At 43.5% G+C, this 22,432-nt stretch overlaps 1 protein-coding gene across 3 annotated transcripts in view; it reads right to left on the reverse strand.

Moving 5' to 3' along the window:
• Nucleotides 1–22,432, reverse strand: part of RORA (RAR related orphan receptor A) — a 375,892-nt gene that overhangs the window by 330,661 nt on the left and 22,799 nt on the right. The window lies entirely within an intron of this gene.

Genomic DNA, 22,432 nt, shown 5'->3' on the forward strand with positions numbered 1-22,432 from the left:
CTTCATATTTTATAGTGATGTTTATAAAATGTTGCAAGTCGACTTGGATCCCAGCTTGGGAGAAAGGCAGAATTTTAAATACATTAAACAAACTCATGAGTAACTGTCCCATTTATTTCAGTGGGAACTAAGTTCAACTAGCTCACATGTCTTTTGGAACATGAAGTACTTCCTCAGTCTTCATAGTCACAATGGAATTGCCCCTCAAGGTGGATTTTTTAAAGAATAAAATACTCAATTGTCACATATTTTGTTTTTTAAATACTAAAATCTGACAGGGAATGATTAACCTTTGAATTTAAACCATTGGGATACAGATTGCTTTATAAAGGTTTCCTTTTCTTTCTTTCTTATTTAAAAATGGAGATAAAAGGAATATATCTGCTAAAAATAGCAGTCCAATAGATAACAGACTAGATTTCCAAGACAGTTTACAGGAGGCTGATAAAAACAAAAACAATGAAGATAAAACAGTAAACTAAAACAGTAAATAGTACTGGCAAGGCACGAGAGGCATTTGGTGACTGACTCCAGGAAATAATCTCCAGGAAATAATCCACAGAGCCCACTAGGCCCCACTGCTACTTAAGATCTGCAAAAGCCCACTGCTCAGACCACTGATATTGTTACAACTTTTGGAGCCAATTTACACAAACAATTATTTCCCAGGGAGACGCACACTCTGCACAATAAAAGCTTCCCTGAAAGGTCTGAGCAACTGTTCTACAAATAAAGAGTTTTGCTCAGTGTTAATTGTCAATGCCATTCTAAATCCATTCTTTAAACTGGACCTCTCTCCTCCTCTCTTGGGTGCATTAAATACATCCACCCTGCTGTGGATTCCTTCCCATCAAAAGCAAATATAGCTCCTATCTGCAGGCCTGAGATGAGTTGAAATGCTGCAAAGGAATCAACGGTCTAGATCAGTTTTTACAATCCTCCCTTATCTAAGTAGAACTTCGGCTTTTAAAGAATTGCATATTGAGTAAATCACCAGAAAGTAAGCAGAGAATGAAGAATGCCAGTTCAGGAAGCTGAAGAGGACACAAGGTACTGAGGGGTAGTCAATGTGGTTTACTGTCTTTTCCTGCTTGTGAGATTCCCAGTGTCTGTCCCCTGTTGGAGACAGTGGGCTTGGTGTGATACAACTGCTCCAGCAATGCAATTCTTGTTTGTTCATCAAGCCTGCTACCCCTTACAGTGGCTGTGTGAAAGGAAATGAAGGCAACAAGATTGCTGCAAAGATATGGTTCTCCTCTACGGTCACCCAATGTTAAAAGAGAATAAACTGGCAATTAAAATGAACATGAGAATTCATAAGTTCTTGTTAATGTTAAACAGCTTTCCAGATGGGCAGAAAATCAAAACGCACATCTGGCACTTCCACAAGCCAATGCAGAAATAATGGGAATCTTATTTACTCCCCTTCCACCTCCCCTCCATTTTGTCTCCTACTCTGATAATGTTCCTTCCACATGAAAAACAGCAAGAATAGCTTCACCTGGACAAAAAGGGGGACTGTTCATCTTGGGGAAAGAGGAAGAAACAAAGAGAGGAAGAGGAAAGGAAAATGCAACCAGCATTTCATAGAATCATAGAATCTTAAGAGTTAGAAGGGATCCTGAGGGTCATCTAATCCAACCCCCCCCCCCCCGCTATGCAGGAATCTCAGCTAAAGCATCCATGACAGATGGACATCCAACCTCTGCTTAACAACATCCAAGGAAAGATCGTCTACCTCTAAGATAGTGGTCTGTTCCACTGCTGAACACCTTAGTGTCAGAAAGTTTTTCCAAATGTTTAGTCGGAATCTCCTTTCTTGTAACTTGAAGCCATTGGTTCAAGTCCTACCCTTAAGAGCAGGAGAAAACAAGCATGCTCCCTCTTCCATATGGCAGCCCTTAAGATTTGAAGATGGCTATCATATCTCCTCTCAATCTCCTCTTTTCCAGGCTACACATACCCAGCTCCTTCAAGCGCTCCTCGCAAGGCTTGGTTTCCAGACCCTTGATCATCTTGGCTGCCCTCCTCTGTACACGTTCCAGCTTGTCAACATCCTTCTTGAACTGTGGTGCCCAGAATTGGACACAGTATTCCAGGTGTGGTCTGACCAAGGTACTATTACTTCCCTTGATCTGTCTTCTGCAGCATTAGCTGCCCCTCCTAATTTGGTGTCACCTGGAAATTTGATGAGCATCCCCATAATTCCTTCATCCAAGTCAGAATGGAGCAAATATATGGGACAGCAGACTTTGGAGACAACTGAACAAACTTGACTTAAGGGTGGTTGTGAAAGGAAGAGATCCTTTTCCTGTTTTCATTTCTTCGTTAAGTGAAGACTAAACTTTTCTGGCTGCTGAGGCTGTATGACCTGCTGCTGCTTAAATTCTGTTTCTTTAGCACATTTGTGAAATATCATGGCTGACTGGCTGGCACCCTGAATTGGAGAACATTACACTGCGACAATTTGTTGCAGGTCCCACTTTTGCATTTGCTAGTGAGTTTTGGTCCATCTTCATTGCTGTATGTTTAAAAGTCACCCTAAGAGGAATTGTTGCACCAGCAGAAAAAAGGGTACCAGTGTTTGTTTGCTTGTTTGTTTAAGTAAGTAAGTAAGTAAGTAAATAAATAAATAAATAAATAAATGCTGTGCTTCATTTTTAAGCTAGTAAGGCTTGGACACTGTCTTTGAAATAAAAAGGCAGAGTAACAAGACTCTGTAAATATATTAGTCTATAAATCAGATCTGTAACCTTGATATCAGCTTTGACTTATTCCACATAAATGCAGCAGTGGATTCGGCTTTGACAAATTAATGTTTGATATTATGGTTTAATGCCTTTGACGTTTGCCACTCTGACGGCTCCATAGACAATAATAAAATATTAATAATGATCAAAACTAATACATAGAAAGCTTTGCATAGGTCTTCCATGTGTAACATGCCAAGTGAATCTGATAGACCATACATTGACACCTCCATTACCGCTCATTATAATAATATAATAATATCATAGTAATGTTTCTGTAATACATTACTCCATCTTGCCCTCAATTTACTCTGAGTGATTTTGCCAGCTCCAGGACAGGCAGATACTGCAAATCCAGTGGTCAGCCAATATAAATGGGGACATCAGTCTCCAATTAGCAAGTATCAAAGCTGATAGAGTTACATTGGTGGGGAATATCCAAAGATCTTTATCTTTGAACAAAACTTATTAGGCCTCTCTCTGCCATATGGGCAGTCTTAATGAAACTGAATTTCAGCTAAGTCAGTAGTTATTTTACCCTCTGATACCTTTGAAGAATCTGTTTGAAGCTTTAATGTCTTGTAATTAAACAGAATCTTTAATATGCTTCAGTATAAAATAGGATGTAACAAGTTGGGAACTTCTAGTTCCAAAATGGTCTTGATCATCCAGGCAAACTTGTCTGTGTTGCACTGGCTACAACATTAACATGGTTCAAACATTTAGTCACAGCCACTCCAGACACTTAACAGCCTGTAAAGTAAGGTAGACAACGGTTTAATTGGGGATGGGGAAACTTCCAGACGTTGCTGGATTACAAGCACCCCCAGACTCCGAAGTGGCTCCTTTGGGGAGGGAGGTGCAAGCCCATCCAGGACAAGCAACTGACCAATTTCCCATGCATAGGAACCACTCATCCACCGTGCCCCCTTCTTATCAGGATTCCAGCTCAACTTATTTTTCCTCATGCAACCCATCAGGGAATTCACTTCAGGAACTGCACGGCCTCTCCTGACTCAGATGTTGTGCAGAAACAGAGCTGGGTGTCATCAGTGAATTGATGGCACCTTGTCCCAAAACTCATAATGACTGCTCTCAGCGGTTTCATATAGATATTAAATAGCATTGGGAATTTTAAAAATGCCCCATGGTACCCCAAAGTGTAATCACCTAGACATGGTATTCAGAAATACACTGCCTCTGAAAAGAAGGTTGCATTTAACCATCATGGTTAATAGATAGGCCTCTCCACCTCTTCCATGAGTTTCTTTGCTTCCCTGCAAAAATCATGCTGTCCAGTAGCCCTTTTCACAGCTTGTGGCAGCTAATTCCTTGTACAGTGGTACCTCCGGTTACATACGCTTCAGGTTACATGCGCTTCAGGTTACAGCCTCCGCTAACCCAGAAATACTGCTTCAGGTCAAGAACTTTGCTTCAGGATGAGAACAGAAATTGTGCTCTGGCGGTGCGGCAGCAGCAGCAGGCCCCATTAGCTAAAGTGGTGCTTCAGGTTAAGAACAGTTTCAGGTTAAGAACGGACCTCTGGAACAAATTAAGTACTTAACCCGAGGTACCACTGTACATTGTGTTAAGAAGCCCCCTTTTTCTGTCTTGAATCCCCTCCCCATCATTTGGGGAGGCCTGAGGATGGAAAGAGGCTTCTGAAACACTAGAATTCTGTCCACATCTGCAATGACTGGCTTTCCACGGTCTCAGTGCAAAGGTTCTCAGAGGTCTTTCCCAGGGCTAGCTTCACAGGGAGGCATAACTGGGCACCTGTCAAGAGCCTACGCTCCAAAAGGAGGCCCACTGAAGAGCCCCTGAGACACCTCCATCACCATTACAGCCGTGCAACTCACCCCACCCTCTGGAACAGAAGGAAAGTACAACCAAACCACAGTGGAAGTGAAGAAGAGGAGTGACAACTGCCAATGTCTGTTTCTTCACTGGCTCTCTGCAAAGTGATGATGTAGAGGAGGTGGAGCAACTGGCAACAATGGCAGTGGTGGAGATTGGGTATGCTCGTGGAAGAAGACAGGCCCATTAGGGATAGGGAGAAATTTGGCTCAGCTAGGATTTTAATGCAAACCAACCTAATTCACACAGCATGGGGACCAAAACACAGTTATCCTTCGAAACTCAAGACTTCACTGAATTTTGTGATACAAGTCTCCAGCCAAAAGCAATGTATACAAACACGTATGCTGGCAGAAAGTGTGCATCAAAGGCATGCATCAGTGAAAATAACAAAAAATGCATTAGGGGGAATCAATTGCAAAAATGTGTGCATATCAGTCAAAGTAGCATATATCAATGTGCTCAGAAACATATGCTTTAATCTGTTTTTTGCTGGTTGTGGATTTTAGTTATTTAAAAAAAATATTTTTAAACTGCTGGTTTTGTTCATTGATAATTGCATAGTTTTATTCTTTTTGTAAATCACTTTTGGAGGTTTTTTCTTACAATCAAGTTGTATATACATTTAATGAAATAAATAAACTAAATAAATATTAAGAGGTATTTGAAATGCTGATGAATTTTCAGGAGTTTTTTTAAAAAAACAAAAAAAACCCCAGGCTGATGCAGAAATATGGAAGACTGAACTCAAGACTAGAAAATATCAGAAGCCAAGAGAAACCAAAAGTCCTATCTCCCCATCCCCTGGGCTCATTGATGTTGAGTGGCCCTATCCCCTCAGCTCCTCCCTAGGCCCTAAAAACCCTGCAGCCAGCATTTGCCTTTCCCATCAAGACTGAACTACTGCAATGTGCGCTATGTGGGGCTTCCCTTGTCCTTGACCCAAAAGCTACAGTTAGCGCAGAACGCTTCTGAATGATAACTGACAGGAGTGAAAGCTTGTCAGGATATAACAACTGTGCTCAGAGACCTGCACTGGTCATCTATTTGCTACTGAGCCGAGTTCAGGGTGTTACTATTAGTATATAAAGCCCTTAGTAACTTGGATCCAGCTTGCCCATGAGATAGCCTTATCCAGTGCTATTTTTCTTGAAAAAGAGGTGCTAGAACTCACCACGAGTTAAAGAAAATATTCAAGAATAGCTTTGTTAAAAAACCAGAAGCTTGCTTATTAGGGTTAGTTGCAGGAGAGATACCAAAGTGTGACCAGAAATTATTTATGTATGCAACTATAGATCAAGGACTTTATTAGCCCAGAAATGGAAACAGCAAGAGATACCAACGTTAGAAGAGTGGCAGACGAAAATGATACCAACAGGATCAAGCTTTTCAAAAAGACTGGAGTAAATTTATATTATATTTGAAAGAACATTGTAAACAATTAACAACACTAGCAGGGTTGTGAGAAGACTTGTAATGCTAAGATTGGTACCCTTTTACCTTTATTGAAAGTTAAAGAGACTAGGAAGGAAAACAGGAAAACAGTAAAAGGAAAGACCTGCAAATGCTAGGAAGAAAAGATATACGGTAAATGGGGAAGCCATGAAGCCGGAGGGAGGGAAGCTGATGCTCAGACGAGCAATATATAAAGTGAATTTTAAGATAATGTCTAAATAGGAAAAAATGGAAAATGCAATAAAAATATGATTTTAAAAAAAACAGAACTCACCATGAGCGCCTCACTTGTCATCTTATGATGGCAATGGTGCCCACTTGAGAGGTGCCAGAACTGATTTCTAGAGAGTTCCAGCTGGAAAAAAGCCCACGCTTCATCCCATATATGCCCACTTGACCACTTTGATCTGGAGACTGGCATTTGTAAGAAATCAGTTTAGGAGTGTGGCAACAGCTCCAACTCCCTGCCTATTGATATCAGACAGACCCTTGGAGGGTTGTTTTGTTTTTTGTGTATAATTTTAATGAAATAAATGAATATTTAATTAATTAATCAGCAGAGGAAACCTGTAAGCAAAATGTCCAGGAAGAGTTCTCTCCCTCAGCCCCAAAGCTCAGGCAGTGATGTTCTGCCTTTCAGGGGTTTCAAGCGCAATGGAAATGGATGAAAAGCTGAGAGCAAGTGGAAGAAAGAAACACTGGGCCTAAGTGCAGAAAACATCTCTGGATTGAGGCGCGCCAGCTCCCTTCTTCTGCCTTATTATTTTCCACGGCTGGAGCCAATGGGGAAATATTTTAGGCAAATTAAGACAGTTCGACATGAAATGCAGGCTCCTCCTGCAGGGAAGAAAGATCTGTTTTTTCCCCTCCAGAATTTATGGCTTGACACTTCAAAGGCCTGTTTCTTTCACATTTCACAGGCATTCTTCTATAAATACAACTGGATGCATGCATACAGACAGACTAGAAGAATATGGTGGTGGCTGCTATGCGAAGTGTTAATGATGAGCTGAGGCCATGTGGTCAGAGCACGAAGCCTCAGTCATGGGCTGATGTGGCTTAAGACCAGCCTTCCCTACCTTAGTGTCCTCAAGATGATTTGGGTTTCAGCTCCCAACTGCCCCAGCCAAGCACATCCGAGAGGGTAGCCTAAAGCCAGGGCTTCGTCAACTCACATAACTGAACCATTATTGGCCAGGGTACATGAAATGCCACCTGCCCATGATATGAGATCTTCTTCATGCACTCCTGCCTCCTGAGGCCAGGTGGGTCACTGCTGTGCATGAAGGCTTCTCACTCCACCTCTAGGGTGCCCCCCTGATGTAGATCTGTAGACCTTAATAGACTCCATGGAGTGCCAAGGGCCTTCCTCTAGTCTAGTTCTGATTTCCCCACCTCTAAAGGGATATTGTACACATGGGAAAAGGTTCAGAAAAGGGCAATCAAAACTGTCAAGGAGATGAAGGAGCAACTTCCTCACAGAATCATAGAGTTGGAAGGGATCCCAAGGGTCATCTAATCCACCCCCCTGCAATGCAGGAATCTCAGCTAAAGCATCCACGACAGATGAACATCCGACCTCTGCTTTAAAACTTCCAAGAAAGGAGAGCCCAGCACCTTTCGTGAGAGTCTGTTCCATGGCTGAATAGCTCTTACTGCCAGAAAGTTCTTCCTGATGTTTAGTCAGAATCTCCTTTCTTGTAACTTGAAGCCATGGGTTTGAGTCCCGCCTTCCAGAGCAGGAGTAAACAAGCCTGCTCCATCTTCCATGTGGCAGCCCTTAAGACATTTCAAGATGGCTATCATATCTCCTCTTTTCCAGGCTAAACATAGAATCATAGAATCATAGAGTTGGAAGAGACCACAAGGGCCATCGAGTCCAACCCCCTGCCAAGCTCCTTCAAGCGCTCCTCATAAGGTTAAGTTTCCAGGCCCTTGGTCATCTTGCTTGCCCTCTTCTGCACACATTCCAGCTTGTCAACATCCTGCTTAAATTGTGGTGCTCAGAACTGGACACAGGATTGCAGGTGTGGTCTGACCAAGGCAGAAAAGAGTGGTACTATTACTTCTCTTGATCTGGACACTAGACTTCTCATGAAGAAAGGTTGCAGCATTTGGGACTTTTTAGTTTTGAGAAAAGGTGAGTGAGAGGTGACATGATAGATGCTTATAACATTTTGCATGGCATGGGAAAACTGGATAGAGAATAATTTTTCTCCCTTTCTTGTAACACTAGAATTCATGGACATCGAATGAAGCTGACTGTTGGAATATTTGGGACAGGTAAAAGGAAGTACCTTTTCACAAAGTGCAGAGTTAAAACTATGGAACTCACTCCCACAGGAGGCAGTGATGGTTTTAAAAGAGAATTGAAGAGATTCATGGAGGGGAATACTATCAATAGCCTGATAGTCATCCTCTGCTGGAAGCCACAGGAGGAGAGAGGATCCTTGGGTTGGGTCTTTTTGGGGGGCTTCCCATTGCCACCGGACTAGTCACTGTAAGAGCAGGATGCTGGAATAGATGGGTCATTGGCCTGCCTTAGCAGGCTCTTGTTATGTTCTTCTGTGCCCCCACTTTCCTCCAAAAAACCCAGGACAGGGGGCACACACAATTCCTTTGTCCTCGTAACCATCCTGCAAGGTTCCAGTTAGGCTGGAGGTGGTGAGAGGGAGAGGGAGAAGGAGAGAAACCGATTGTGATCACCCACTGACCGCCATGGCTAGATCCAATGGTGGAAACAGGATGCTGGGGAAGATGGGCATTTGCTCTGATCCAGCAGCCAGGCTCTTCTGCCCCTGCTCCCCCCTTCTCCCCAGTTGCTCACAGCCCTACTCAGCCCAAGTTGCCCTGATGTTGGTTATTTTTCAATCAGCCTGGTGGCAGGCAAACAAATCCATTTATGCTACAGAATTCTGCATAATGAATAATAAATAAAAGAAAGTTATTCTGAAAATTCTGACAAGCAGCTTGTCAAAAAAGAAAGAAAGAAACTCCCCCCCCCCCCATGTTTTCCCCACCCTTCATGGTGGCAAAACCTCCTGGCTCAAAACACTAATCTGCACCAGTGCGCTCTCTCTCTCTCTCTCTTTTGCACACAGAGTATAATCTATTTACTATGCTCCTGTGTTGTTATTTTTTAAATCACATCAGAGGAGAGCAAGGCCTTTCATCTTAACAAGCCAAAAGGATGCATCACAAAGTTATAAGTGCAAAAATCATTCCAAACTTTATCACAGAGATGTATTTATGGGAGCAAGGAGTGGGAGTTTTACAGACTCTCTGCACTAACATCTCTACAAACCCACAATGCTGAATGTAGCACTAAGTTAAGCACAGCCAACAGACAAAGGGACAGACTATATTAAGATCAGAGAGGCTTTTTATCAGCTTAGATTCTTTGTCATCAGTCCCATCAGGAGACTCTTGACACCAGCCATTCATCTGTCGAGGATGGCAAGTCATCAGAGTTCTTAGCTAAAATGTTTAGGGGACTGGATTGGGCTTCCCAACAAGGAAAGGCTAAATAATTGGGCCTTTCCAATTTAGGGGGAAGTGCAATGAATGAGGTGGGCATGATCACTGTTTAGAACATAAGAACACAAGAAGAGCCTGAGGGATCGGCCCAATGACCCCTGCTCTCACAGTGTTAACCAAATGCCTGTGGGATCTGAGCCCAAGATCCCTCTCTCCTCCTGTGATTTCCAGCAACTGGTAAGCATGACTGTCCCCAGCTGTTGAGACAGAGCACAGACATCATGACCAGTCGGCATCAATACCCCTCTCCACCATGAATCTGTCAAAACCTCTTTTAAAGTCATCCAAGTTGGTGGCTATCACCGTCTCTTGGAGGAGTGAGTTCCATAATTTGACTCTGTGCTGCATGAAGAAGTACTTTCTTTTATCTGTAATAAATCTTCCATAATTCATCTTCATTGGATGCCCATGAGTTCCAATGTTATGAGGGGGAGAAAAACTTTTCTGTATCTGCTCTCTCCATGCCATGCATAATTTTATAAACTTGTCACCTTTCTCACCCTTTCTCTATACTAAAAAGGCCCAAACGCTGCCATCTTTCTACATAGGGGAGTCGCTCCATCCACTTGGTCATTTGGGTGGCCTTTTCATAACCTTCTCCAACTTTATGATATCCTATTTGAGGTGAGGGGACCAGAAGTGCACGCAGTACTCCACATGCAGCCACACCATAGAACAGCAGTATGATACTGGCAGTTCTATTTTCAATTTCTTTCCTAACAATCCCTAACATGGAATTTGCCTTTTTCATGGCTGCAGCGCACTGGGTCAACATCTTCACAGAGCGCTCTACTATGACCCCAAGGTCTTACTCTTGGTCCTTTACCTCCAGTTCAGGCCCCATGAGCATGTATGTGAAGTAAAAAACATTTTGCTCCAACATGCATCACTTTACACTTGTTTACATTGAATTGCATTTGCCATTTTACTGCCCGTTCACTCAGTTTGGAGGTACTTTTGAAACTCTTCACAAACTCTTTTCATTTTAACAACCCTGAACAATTTAGTATCGTCAGCAAACCTGGCTACCTCACTGATCACTCCTAACTCTAGATCATTTGTGAACAAGTTAAAAGGCACAGATCCCAACACCAATTCCTGAAGAGACTCCACTTTCTACTCCTCTCCATTTATTCCTATGCTTTGCTTCCTGCAACTTAACCAATTCTTGATTCACAAGAGGACCTCTCCTCTTATTTCTTGACTGCTAAGCTTACTCAGGAGTCTTTGATAAGGTACTTTGTCAAAAGTTTTTTGAAAGTCCAAGTACACTACATCAACTGGATCACTTCTCTATATATGCTTGTTGACATCCTCAAATAATTCTAATAGGTTTGTGAGACAGGACTTTCCTTTCCAGAGGCCATGCTGGCTCTGCTTCTGTGGGGCTTGTTCTTCTATGTGCTGGGTTATTTTATATTTAACAATACTCTCCACCAGTTTTCCAAGGACAGACATTAGCTAACAAGCCTGTAGTTTCCAGGATCCCTGAGATCCTTTCTTAAAAATTGGATTTATATTGACTACTTTCCAGTCCTCAAGTATGGAGGCTGATCTGAGAGACATTATTTTCATTAGATAATTTCAGATTTGAGTTCCTTGAGAACACTCGGATGGACGCAGCAGTTGGTTGGTTTTTATTTTGTCTATAAGGCCTAGAACCTCATATGCCATCACCACTATCTATCCTAGTTTTTCAGAATAAAAAAATTCCTTCCAGTAGCACCTTAAAGACCAACTAAGTTAGTTCTTGGTATGAGTTTTCGTGTGCATGCACACTTCTTCAGATGCACACGAAAGCTCATACCAAGAACTAACTTAGTTGGTCTTTAAGGTGCTACTGGAAGGAATTTTTTTATTTTGACTATGGCAGACCAACACGGCTACCTATCTGTAACTAGTTTTTCAGACTTACCTCCTGCAAAGGTTACCGGTACTTCAGGCACTGGGATCTGCCCTATATACTCCATTATGAAGACAGATGCAAAGAAATCATTTAGCTTCCCTGCAATCTCTTTACCCTCCTTTACATCTCCTTAAACTCCCTTGTCACCCAAGGGTCCAAGTGCTTCGCTAGATGATTTCCTGCTACTAATATATTTAAAAGCCCAGTCCTCAGCACCAATTCCTTCAGCCCAAGAGGATGCTGATCATTGATTCTCACTGGATAACTCCAAGCATAGGAAGAGAGGAACTTGAGTTATTCCAGGCCAGTGTTTGGCCCAACAGTGTTATTCCAGGCCAGTGTTGGGGCACTTTAGATGTTTCAGAATACCTTTCCCACCAGCCCCAGCCAGCACAGCTGATGGGAGTTGTAGCCCCAAACATCTGGAGAACAAGAGGCTTGCCAAAGGCTGCCCTCCTGGATGCCTTGGGTTTTGCAAAGAGGAAATTGCAAACGGGGGTGGGGGGGTGAGAGAGAAACCTGCAGAGCAAGCAGAGGGTGTGTGTTGAAATAAAATGCTGGCGGATCCGTTGTCCCCTTCCCAACCATCTTTAGCAGTGTCAGATTAAATATAACCACTGCTGTGTGTTCAGAATACATTACCCCATTCTGCGAAACACATCAGGCAATGTTCTTTCATTGTTATAAAGCTTTAATATTGTCTCCTTCCCGAGGCCATTGCTGAGGGTTGAGGCTGCCACGTCCCCTTCCCTCCCGCTCCTTGCCTGTAGCGCATCCATTCAAATTAGACTTCACATCTGTCATCCCCTCTCTCTCTCCTTTTGCAGCACCAGCCCTGCTCCATCTTCTTTCAACTCTATCAGACACCTCTGTTCATTCTGTTATGATTGATCTAACACTGACAAATTAATAAACACAACACATTGGGCGTTGTGTTGCATGAATGCTTGTAATCTCGGGTAGAAAGGAAGCTTCACATTCGCAAGGCATTTTTTAAGAAATCAGAATTGCAAGAATTCCAGGAGAAAGGAAAGTGTTGTAACTGGGTGACCCCACAGTCAGCGGGGCAGTGTAAGGGCCACCGATGGGGAGAATCTGAGCTAAGGGCATTTCCCATGGGTGCCCCTGTAGTTTGGGATGCCCTAATCCCTCTGAAATTCACAATGGTGCCATCAGCTTCAAGTACCTCCTGAAGTCATATCTTTCTCTTCTTTTTTAACCTCTGCTGTTGCATCTTGCTGTTTATGTTTCCTGGAAGCATTTCGTGTGTGTGTGTGTGTGTGTGTGTGTGTGAGAGAGAGAGAGAGAGAGAGAGAGAGAGAGAGAGAGAGAGAGATGGTTTTAAACCATGTTTTCAAGTTACGTTTTTAGTTATCTTGTACACTGCTTAGATTTCTTGAAAATGTTAAATGGCCTAGAAAATTTCCAAATATTCCCAAGTATGGTTTTAGTTGGAGGTGACAATAAACAGGGAAGACCTTTTTCTTTTTTCCTCATTTCCTTTATTGTACAACGTAAGTTGTGTTTTTATACCCCATTGTAAGTTTACAATTTTATAAATGTATCCATTTCATTCACTCCAGATTTTTTTCTTTTGACTTTATTCTCAGAAGTGTTTTGTCATGAACGGATCTATTATTTTGTTCATATTTCTTTTTCTCCTTGCGTGTGTGGTCTGCTTTTGTTGTTCAATAAACCAAACAATATACATAAATATAAAATTTCCAAATACCGGTAAACAAATGATGTGAAAATATTAAAATTTGTCTTCTCTGACTAGCTGCAGGCCTTCCAAGTCTCTGGCAGAGGACGGGTCCCTCCACACCCTCTTTTTAGTTGTAGATGAGCCAGGGATTGGGCCAGGAGCCTGCTGCATAACAAGCAAGTGATCTCTCAATCAGCTGTGGTCCCTCGCCAAATCCTAAAACCCAGGTTCAGAGCATAGTCTTGGCGGCAAAGGAGGAAGCAGATCTGGAATGGGCCATGGCCTTAACTGTGAAGAATTCTGGGCAACATGAAATAATCAGGAAGAATATATTGCTTTTTTCAAAAGGGTCAGCTATTAATAGGTTTTCTGTAGGGAATTCTTTGCTGGGAGGGGGCAGAACTATGAGTTGATGGATTGATGGACAAATCTGGCAGTGTTAGTTTCTCTTCATTCCCCCCCCCCCAGCCTGAAGTTTAGTTCTCCCCATTCCGCCCCCAGTCTGCGATTTAATGAAACAAAAGCAACCCAAAATGCACCTGCATTTTCTCGCCCATTTCTCTTTGTAACAAATTTTTGCACACCTTTTTATTTTTTGTCTGCATGCACAGTTTTGCATGCAATGTTCTCCACACACTTTTGGACGTGCATTTTCACCAGTGCACACATTTTTGCACACAACCTTGGGAATGGGGAACTAACTGCACTGCAAAATTTGGAGACATACTTAATTCAGAGCGTGGCTGCATCCCAGTTCACCTGGAAGGGAAAACGAGGTGGGTTCACACTGAAACATGAAGAGAATGAATCTCTTTACCAGCCAGCAATTCATTTTCTCATCCAGGCATTTTACTTCAGCCACTTTCCTTTCCCCTCTTCACCCTGTCAGTTTACCATCCATATAAAGGTCTGTATATAAAGGGACATGCATCTTCGTGGTAGGTAAGGAATACCCCGATTCGTGCAAAGACACACACAACCCACTAGTAAAAATTGTTCTTCTGTTACACTCGAAGGGGAAAGAAGACTGAGGCCCCAACATCACATGGAAAGGAGAAGAGAAATCCCACGTCTTTCATCTATAATTTAGGAAAGTGGATTTAGTTTGGCAACAGTTAAAATGCTAAACTTCTGATGCTTTTTGACACATTTACATAATTGATTTGCTAGATAATGGACTCCACTACCTTATTTAATAAACATATTAATTATTTCAGACAACTCCCTCCCCCCCAAAAAAACCCTACCTACCATCTGCTAGAAGAAGAGCAACACATTAATAATAGTAATAATAATTAAAGAGAAAATATTCACCAAAAGGCATATTCTTTCAGAAGGCATTACATGAGGTTTCAGTCAATATGTCACCCTGTCATCACTTACTTACTATCCCCTGCTGTACATTTAGTGTTTTTTTTTAAATAAAAGCAAAACAAAACAACATGTATACAGCTCCCCCCCCCCCCCCCGCAATTGTGATGTGTTCTGGAAAGTCTTGAGCATCTGACAACAGACACCCAATGCAGCTGGAAACTAGGGAGAGAGGCACTGAGAGTGAGCTAAGTGTTCCATCACAGGAGGTGCCTGGGGAACAGAAGACCACAAGAAGAAGACAAGCAGGGGAGGGATTCAGTCTCGAGGAATGGGATGGAAGAAGACATCTCAGCCACAAAGTCTTCTTTGGAGCTGTAGGGAAGCAACCCGTCGCCTTTGATTTCATTCCTCGCCGGCTCAGAGAAGGCCCAGTAGACAGGAAACATCACTTCCAATCTGGTACGCTCCACACACGGGCACAACCATCTTTTGTTTGCTTCCACAGCTATAGAGGCTGCTGCTGCTGCTGCTGTGGACAATGTTGGGGCTGTAATTTGCCATCGCGTATCCCGGCGGGCCGAGGGATTTTAGCTTCAGTGAGCAGCTAAGGGGTGGAAGGAAAGAGATGCTAGCGCAGTCGCCCAGAACCGCTACCCCCCACCCGGGGGGGGAGACATTTTCAGGTTCAGTGGGGTTGATAAGTGCTCTCCTTTCTCTGACCTACTATTATAAACCATGGTATTTATAGCCAGCACATTTGGAGGCATCTGAAAATGAATGGAAAGGGAATCTAAACACGTCTACACAAACACACTCATCCACACATCCACCCCAAGTTAGCCTAATAGCTGATATCACCATTGCAGGACTCAAATCGAATATCAGCACTCAGCAGAGGATTCCAGCAGAAGGTGTTTGGCTGTTTGAACTCAGCTAAAACATATAATACAGAGAGAACGGCCAATTTCCTTTCAGAAAATTGGTCGGCGCGCACACAGAAATGGACTGTGTAAAAACAACGAAAAAACGATCCGGGAGCGGGCTGGTTGCAAAGACTGCCGAGCGGCCCAAGAGGGGGCTCCTTGCCCGCCCTCCCCTCAAATTGCAGCAATTGATGCCAAATTGCAGCAATAACAATATACTGCAAAACAGACCCCCCCTCAAAAAAAACACAAGGAGGGAAAACAGCCAGCATCCTTTTGTCTATACTTTGAAGAAAAAATTATTACAGGTATTTTAAAAATAGCTATCCAGCTCCGGTATGTTGGTGCTGAAGAGGAAAGGATCAATAAAAAACAGTGCCCTCTGCCACTGTTAGCTTCAGAGTTAGCGGGAAAGGAGCTGCAATAGCATGTTTTAGGGCTCCAAAGGAAAAAGTGGGGTGCAGAGCTTCTGTGCAGTAGCTGAGGGCCTGTACAGGCATAATCCTGGCTCCTGATGGCTGTACTTTGCAAATCAAGAGCCAAATTTGGGGATGATGATCTTCCTTTATCTCCTCTCCAGCTCCTCTCCCTATCCTTGTTTGGCTTAATCATGGGTTTGTGTAAGCTTTCTGCAACCCAGTGCCCCTCTAAATGTTTTGGACCATTGGCTACACCACACCTGCCCCCATCCATCATCAAGTTGTGGGTGAGAGATCTCTTTTGAACTGACCTGGCATTCAATGACAGCACCACCAGAGAGGATGGGGTGGTTGCTACGGCTGCATCTGTTCTGTGTGATGAGGTGTTGACTACAGACCCCAATTCCTGCACTTTTCAGGCTCTTGGAGGGAGTGATGGTATGCCCAGCACAACTAGGGATGAAGGTGGTGAGTGCCAGAGAGCCTTCTTGGAAGTGGCACCAAGGTTACCGAATGCTTCACTACGGGAAGACATCAAAGTGACCCCTTCTGCCTATGCCTCTATAAAGGTAAAGGGGGGAACCCCTGACCATTAGGTCCAGTCGTGACCGACTCTGGGGTTGCGGCGCTCATCTCGCTTTATTGGCCGAGGGAGCCGGCGTACAGCTTCCAGGTCATGTGGCCAGCAGGACTAAGCCGCTTCTGGCGAACCAGAGCAGCGCACAGAAACACCGTTTACCTTCCCGCCAGAGCGGTAGCTATTTATCTACTTGCACTTTGCTTTCGAACTGCTAGGTTGGCAGGAGCAGGGACCGAGCAACGGGAGCTCACCCCGTCGTGGGGATTCGAACCGCCAACCTTCTGATCAGCAAGCTCTAGGCTCTGTGGTTTAACCCACAGCGCCACCCGCGTCCCATATATGCCTCTATACATCATCTAAAAACAGCTTTGTTCAGATCACCTTTCCAAGGGTTCTAGCCAGCCTTGTCATGCTTGTTTCCACACATTCCATTACATCTCCACTCCCTAGACATCCATTTTACACACATATCCCAGCAAAACAACAACAACAACAAAAACTGCATGTATGCTAGGACTCAAATCCATTTGCTATTAGTATATGGGATATACTATTTATATGAGCTCTGGGGTTCCATTGTGGAAGTGAAAGGCAAGATATAAATGTTTTAATTTTTAAAAAAAGGCACTTAAAATTTTCAAACCCTGGTTTGAATGGAGCTCGTGTTACAGCTGCACCCGCCACCAGAGGCGGGGGGGGGGGTATTAGAAAAGGAACCTCTGAGAAAGGTTTGAGAGGGATGTTTGCTTAATTAGGAAACCAGACACACAGGCGAGCGCATGCATGCAAAACTGCACCATTTGCGTATCATCATTACCTTGCTATTCCCCACACAAGCTATATCAAGAGCAGGGAATAGGATAGTAATGTTAATAATTAGCAGAGATTATAAAGGCTTTAACATCAGTTGCTCTCGGAAGCTTTTGCTGGCATGGAAGATCATTGTTCCTCTGAGTTGTGGGTGCATGACTGGGTAGAAGTTCAACAGGTGGGTCATGCAGACACTGTCTGCATGTTTCTAGAATCATCCAGAAGGGTTGGCTAAACTACAGAACAGCCAGCTTTTTTTTTTTTTAACGTTAGCCAGATAGCGTGCTCATTCCCCAATACTGCTCTGATTCAGTTTCACTTCTATCACTATTGGGAGATAAGAGTGTTTTAAGCCGGAGCTCTCTATAGTAATGGCCTCACCCAGCAATGGGGAGCATGTGGCCCTCCAGATTGTCATTGGACTCCAGTTCTCTTCAGGACCAGACACACACACACACACACACACACACACACACACCGTGATGCATAGGTTCATCTGAATCTATGCTTACACACTTGCTTTTGACCTTTTCTTTCCAGACGGAGGCCTGTGCTTTAACGCTCCCTGTCCAAGCAGTTCCCCCTCCCCTCTCCAGAGCTTTTCCTGCAAAAACACGCTTGTGAAAACTGAATCAGAGGGTTTCTGCTGATTGATGTTTCCTCCAACTGAGCCTTAAAGAGCTGGTTTTCACAGGGGAAGCGCCCAGACTAAAGAAGAGGGGCACTCGGAAATGGAGCTTTAAATTGTGGGCCATGCTGGAAAGAGCTAAGGGATAAGTGTAGATAAGCCCTGAGCCCTTTGGCAGGGCTGTTGTGGTTGGACTCCAATTCCCATCATCATTGGAGGGCTGCAGGTTACCCATCTCTGACCTAACTCTCAACGCCCATCCTGAAGCATGCAGATTTATCACAATTTGACACCCCAAGCCACGTTTTAATGCAGTTGTTCAGGTTCTAGATCTTAAGCATGAGAGACCTTCAAAATGCAAAGCCATTTCTAATTTGCTTCCCAAATCCTCAAGCTCACCTGCTATGAAAAACTACTGATCATGTTAACGACCATATCCCAATCACCCCATTTCCCTGCATTTATAAAATTATTTGCACAGAAAGGCTAAGGTACAAATGAGTTTCAAATCAAGACAGAAATAAATGCCCAGCAAGACACACCAGAATCTGCAGATAACAAGGACGACAACTCATAATTAAAAGGACACCAAGCAAGAGAGAAAAGATACAAGGCATCAGTATTCAGAACACTTTTTTTAAAAAAAAATGTGGATTCTGCATGCAATGGATGCTGTCAGCTACAAAACAGTTCTGGGAGGCCACCATCACAGAACTGTGTTGCACTGCAAATGGCCCAGCCCAGTGGAAAACATCTTCCATGCAAGAACTCCAGGGAATGATCCTGGCTCAGTGTTAAGAGTGGCTGCTTTGCATGCAGAAGGTCCCAGCTTCAATCCTCAGCATCTCCCTGCCCAAAACCTGGAGAGCCACTGCCAGCCAGGGTAGACAATACTTAGCTAGTGATCTGATTCAGGATCAAGGCAGTTTCTGGTGTTCCTAAGTTCCATAGAAATGAATGGGATCTGAGCAAATGTACCACTGAGCTAGAGGAAGTTTTGCAGCTGAATTGTTAACCAAATGTCTGATCCCAACATGAGCACTCGCCTGTTTAAGGCTCTCATGAAGCCAGTTTATTTCAAGTAACATGAGCAATGGATCTCTTTCCTGCCTTTGGAGGTAAGACTAGACATTTGTAACGCCACTGTTTATGTAAAGCTTCAATGTTTCCTTTTTTTGTACTTTGATGTCTTAATTCTGATGGCTCCTATGTACTCGTTGTGTAGTTCATTATTCATTATTTTGATTTACTATTTGGTTGAACTCTGGGTGGTTTTATATTTTATCACTGTCATTTTTTAATTATTACTATTAGCTGCCTTGAACATCTTCTGAAAAATAGGAAGGATAATATTTTTCTTAAAAATAAATAAATGAATGAAATGAAACGGAAACGACTGTTGTAAGATATCTGGCCCTTACCTTACTAGGAAGTCATAAAAAAGAAAGGAATTTAGAGTAGAACTATTTGTATCAATGAACTTGCTGAGCCATGACCATTGAACCATTAGCACTTTGGACAACATCTGTTTGAATAAATGGGATTGTGGCAAAATCCATTGGGAATGTCTCCTGCACAACACCTACCATTGCAGTGGAGAAGCCCCCTATGCTGTGCACTTGAGCAGTCAACATTCAGTTCAAAAGGGCTTGGGGAGGAGGCCTTCCCTGGGGATGAGGCCCTCACTTCCCGAGAGATGTGGGCAAGCAGATGAGATGGGACTGTCACAAAGCGTACTTCAGGCGTGGCATGAAAGGAGATCTCAGGCAGCTGTTGCAACACAGCTATTGGTCAGGAAAGCATCACACATATTGGTAGTGAACCTGATTCTCAGAGGGCCAATCCATATGGAATGGAGAGAGAGAGAGAGAGAGAGAGAGAGAGAGAGAGAGAGAGAGAGCGCTATGGAATGGAGTGTCCTGGAAGGGGGCAGAACTGGCTGGCTGGACAGTAGCCCCTTACTGAGACACTGGGTTGCAGATGTTACTTTCATACTTTTAATCCCTTTTGCATCGAGTAGAATTGCCTTTCCTCCCCCCACTCCCACTGCACTTCCCCTTTCATAAATTGAAGTGTTCCAGTTGAACAAATCAAGCAGCATATTTACTCCACATGCTCAATTATACATGTGCTGCTGTGTTCAATTATACATGATGGAAGAGAAGATGGAGAAATGCTATTGGGTGACAGAGAGAAGGCGGAATTACTCAACACCTACTTTGCCTCTGTCTTCACCCAAAAGAAAAGTGATGCTCAACCTGGTGATAACAGAATAAATGATGTAAGGAGGAGCTGCAGCTCAAGATAGGAAAAGAGGTAGGAAGGGAACCCCTAGCTACTTTAAATGAATTCAGATCTCCGGGGCCCGATGAGCTGCATCCAAGGGTACTAAAGGAGCTTGCGGATGAAATTTCAGAGCCTTTGTCTACAATCTTTGAGAATTATTGGAGAACAGGTGAGGTCTCTACAGACTGGAGGCGGGCAAATGTTTCCCCCATCTTCAAAGTGGGGGGGGGGGAGAAGACCCAGGTCCTAGAACAGGTCCTAGAATTCAACAGTCAGTCTGCGAGCATTTAGAAAAGGATACTGTGATTACTAAGACCCAGCATGGGTTTCTCAAAAATAAGTCATGCCAGACAAGCCTCGTTTCTTTTTTTGTTGGAACTACCAATTTGATGGATCAGGGGGATGCTGTGGACATAGTGTATCTTGATTTCAGTAAGGCTTTTGACAAAGTCCCCCATGACATTATTGTGAGGAAACTGATGATAAAGCTTATGAAGAAGCTGGTAAAATGTCAGTTAACTGTTAGATGGCTTTGTAGCTGGTTGACAGACTGGACGCAAAGGGTACCTATTAAGGGGGTGCTCATCTAGTTTGCAGATGACAACAAACTAGGAGGGTATGATATTTTTGTGAGGAAGCTGGTAAAATGTGGGTTGAACAAGGTAACTGTTAGGTGGATTTGTAGCTGGTTGATGGACCGGACCCAAAGAGTACTCATTAATGGTTCCTCATCATCCTGTCTTGGTCTCACTGTTGTTCAACATCTTTATAAACAATTTGGATGAAGAAATTGAGGGGGTTCTCATTAAATTTGCAGATAACAACAAACTAGGAGGGGTAGCTACAGTAAGGCTGCAGAAGGCAGAATCACAATTCAGAATGACCGTAACAGATTGGAGAGTTGGGCACAAGCTAACAAAATCAATCTCAATAGCAACAAATGTAAGGTTCTGCACTTAGGCAGGAAGAACCAGATGCACAAATATAAGATGGGGGTCACCTTGATTACTAACAGCACTTGTTAAAAGGATCTAGGGGTCTTGGTGGACCACAAGGTGAACGAGTCAGTAGTGTGGTGCAGCAACAACAAAAAGCTAATGCTGTTCTAGGCTGCATCAGCAGTAGTGTCCAGATCAAGGGAAGTAAGAGTACCACTCTATTATGTCTTGGTCAGATCACACCTGGAATATTGTGTCCACTTCTGCACACCACAATTTAAGAAGGATGTTGACAAGCTGGAACGTGTACAGAGAAGGGCAACCAAGATGATTAAGGGTCTGGAAACTAAGTCATGCAAGGAGTGCTTGAAGGAGCTGGGTATGTTTAGCCTGGAAAAGTGGAGATTGAGAGGAGGTATGATAGCCATCTTCAACTATCTTAAGGGATGTCACGTGGAGGATACAGCAAGCTTGTTTTCTCCTACTCTGGAGCCAGGGACTCAAACCAATGGTTTCAAGTTACAAGAAAGGAGATTTTGACTCGTCATCAGGAAAAACTTTCTGACAGTAAGAGCTGTTGGTTAGTGGAATGGTCTACCTCAGAAGGTTATGGGCTCTCCTTCCTTGGAGGTTTTAAAGCCGAGGTTGAATGACCATCTGTCATGGATAATTTAGCTGAGATTCCTGCATTGCAGGGGGTTGGACTAGATGACCCTTAGTGTCCCTTCAAGCTCTACAATTCCATGATCCTGTTATTCTATTACCATTGGTTATAGTGGCAGGGGCTGATGGGAGTTGTAGTCCAATAAGAACTGGAGGGCTGCCTTGACAAAGGCTGGGCTACCTGATCCTTTGCTTGACTAGAAGTGTCATGGGTTTTCCTCTCTGCAGGAAAAGTCTTGATCACTGAGTTATGCCCTCCTAGATCAAGGATAAACGCCTCCCTCCCAGACCCAACATGCAGTGAATAAATCCGCCTTCATACAGCCCATAGTTAAACTATGGAGCTCATTCCCACAGGAGGCAGTGAGGACCACCAACTTGGATGGATTGGACATATTCATGTAGGATAAGGCGACCATGATGGCTATGTTCTGTCTCCATGACTGGATACAGCAATGCTTCTGAACACCAGTTGCTTGAGACAGCAGGAGGGAAAAGGGCTCTTTGCTTGGGTCCTGCTTGTCAGTTTCCTACAAGCACCTGGTTGGCTAATGTGAAAGCAGGATCCTGGATGAGATGGGTCCTCTTTTGCCTGATCCAGCAGGCTCATCTTATATTCTTTAAAGGTATGGCCCGCAACAGATTCCTCCTAGGCAGCTCA

This window comes from Podarcis vaucheri, assembly GCF_965113315.1.
Source record: "Podarcis vaucheri genome assembly, chromosome: 14".
NCBI lineage: Eukaryota > Metazoa > Chordata > Lepidosauria > Squamata > Lacertidae > Podarcis > Podarcis vaucheri.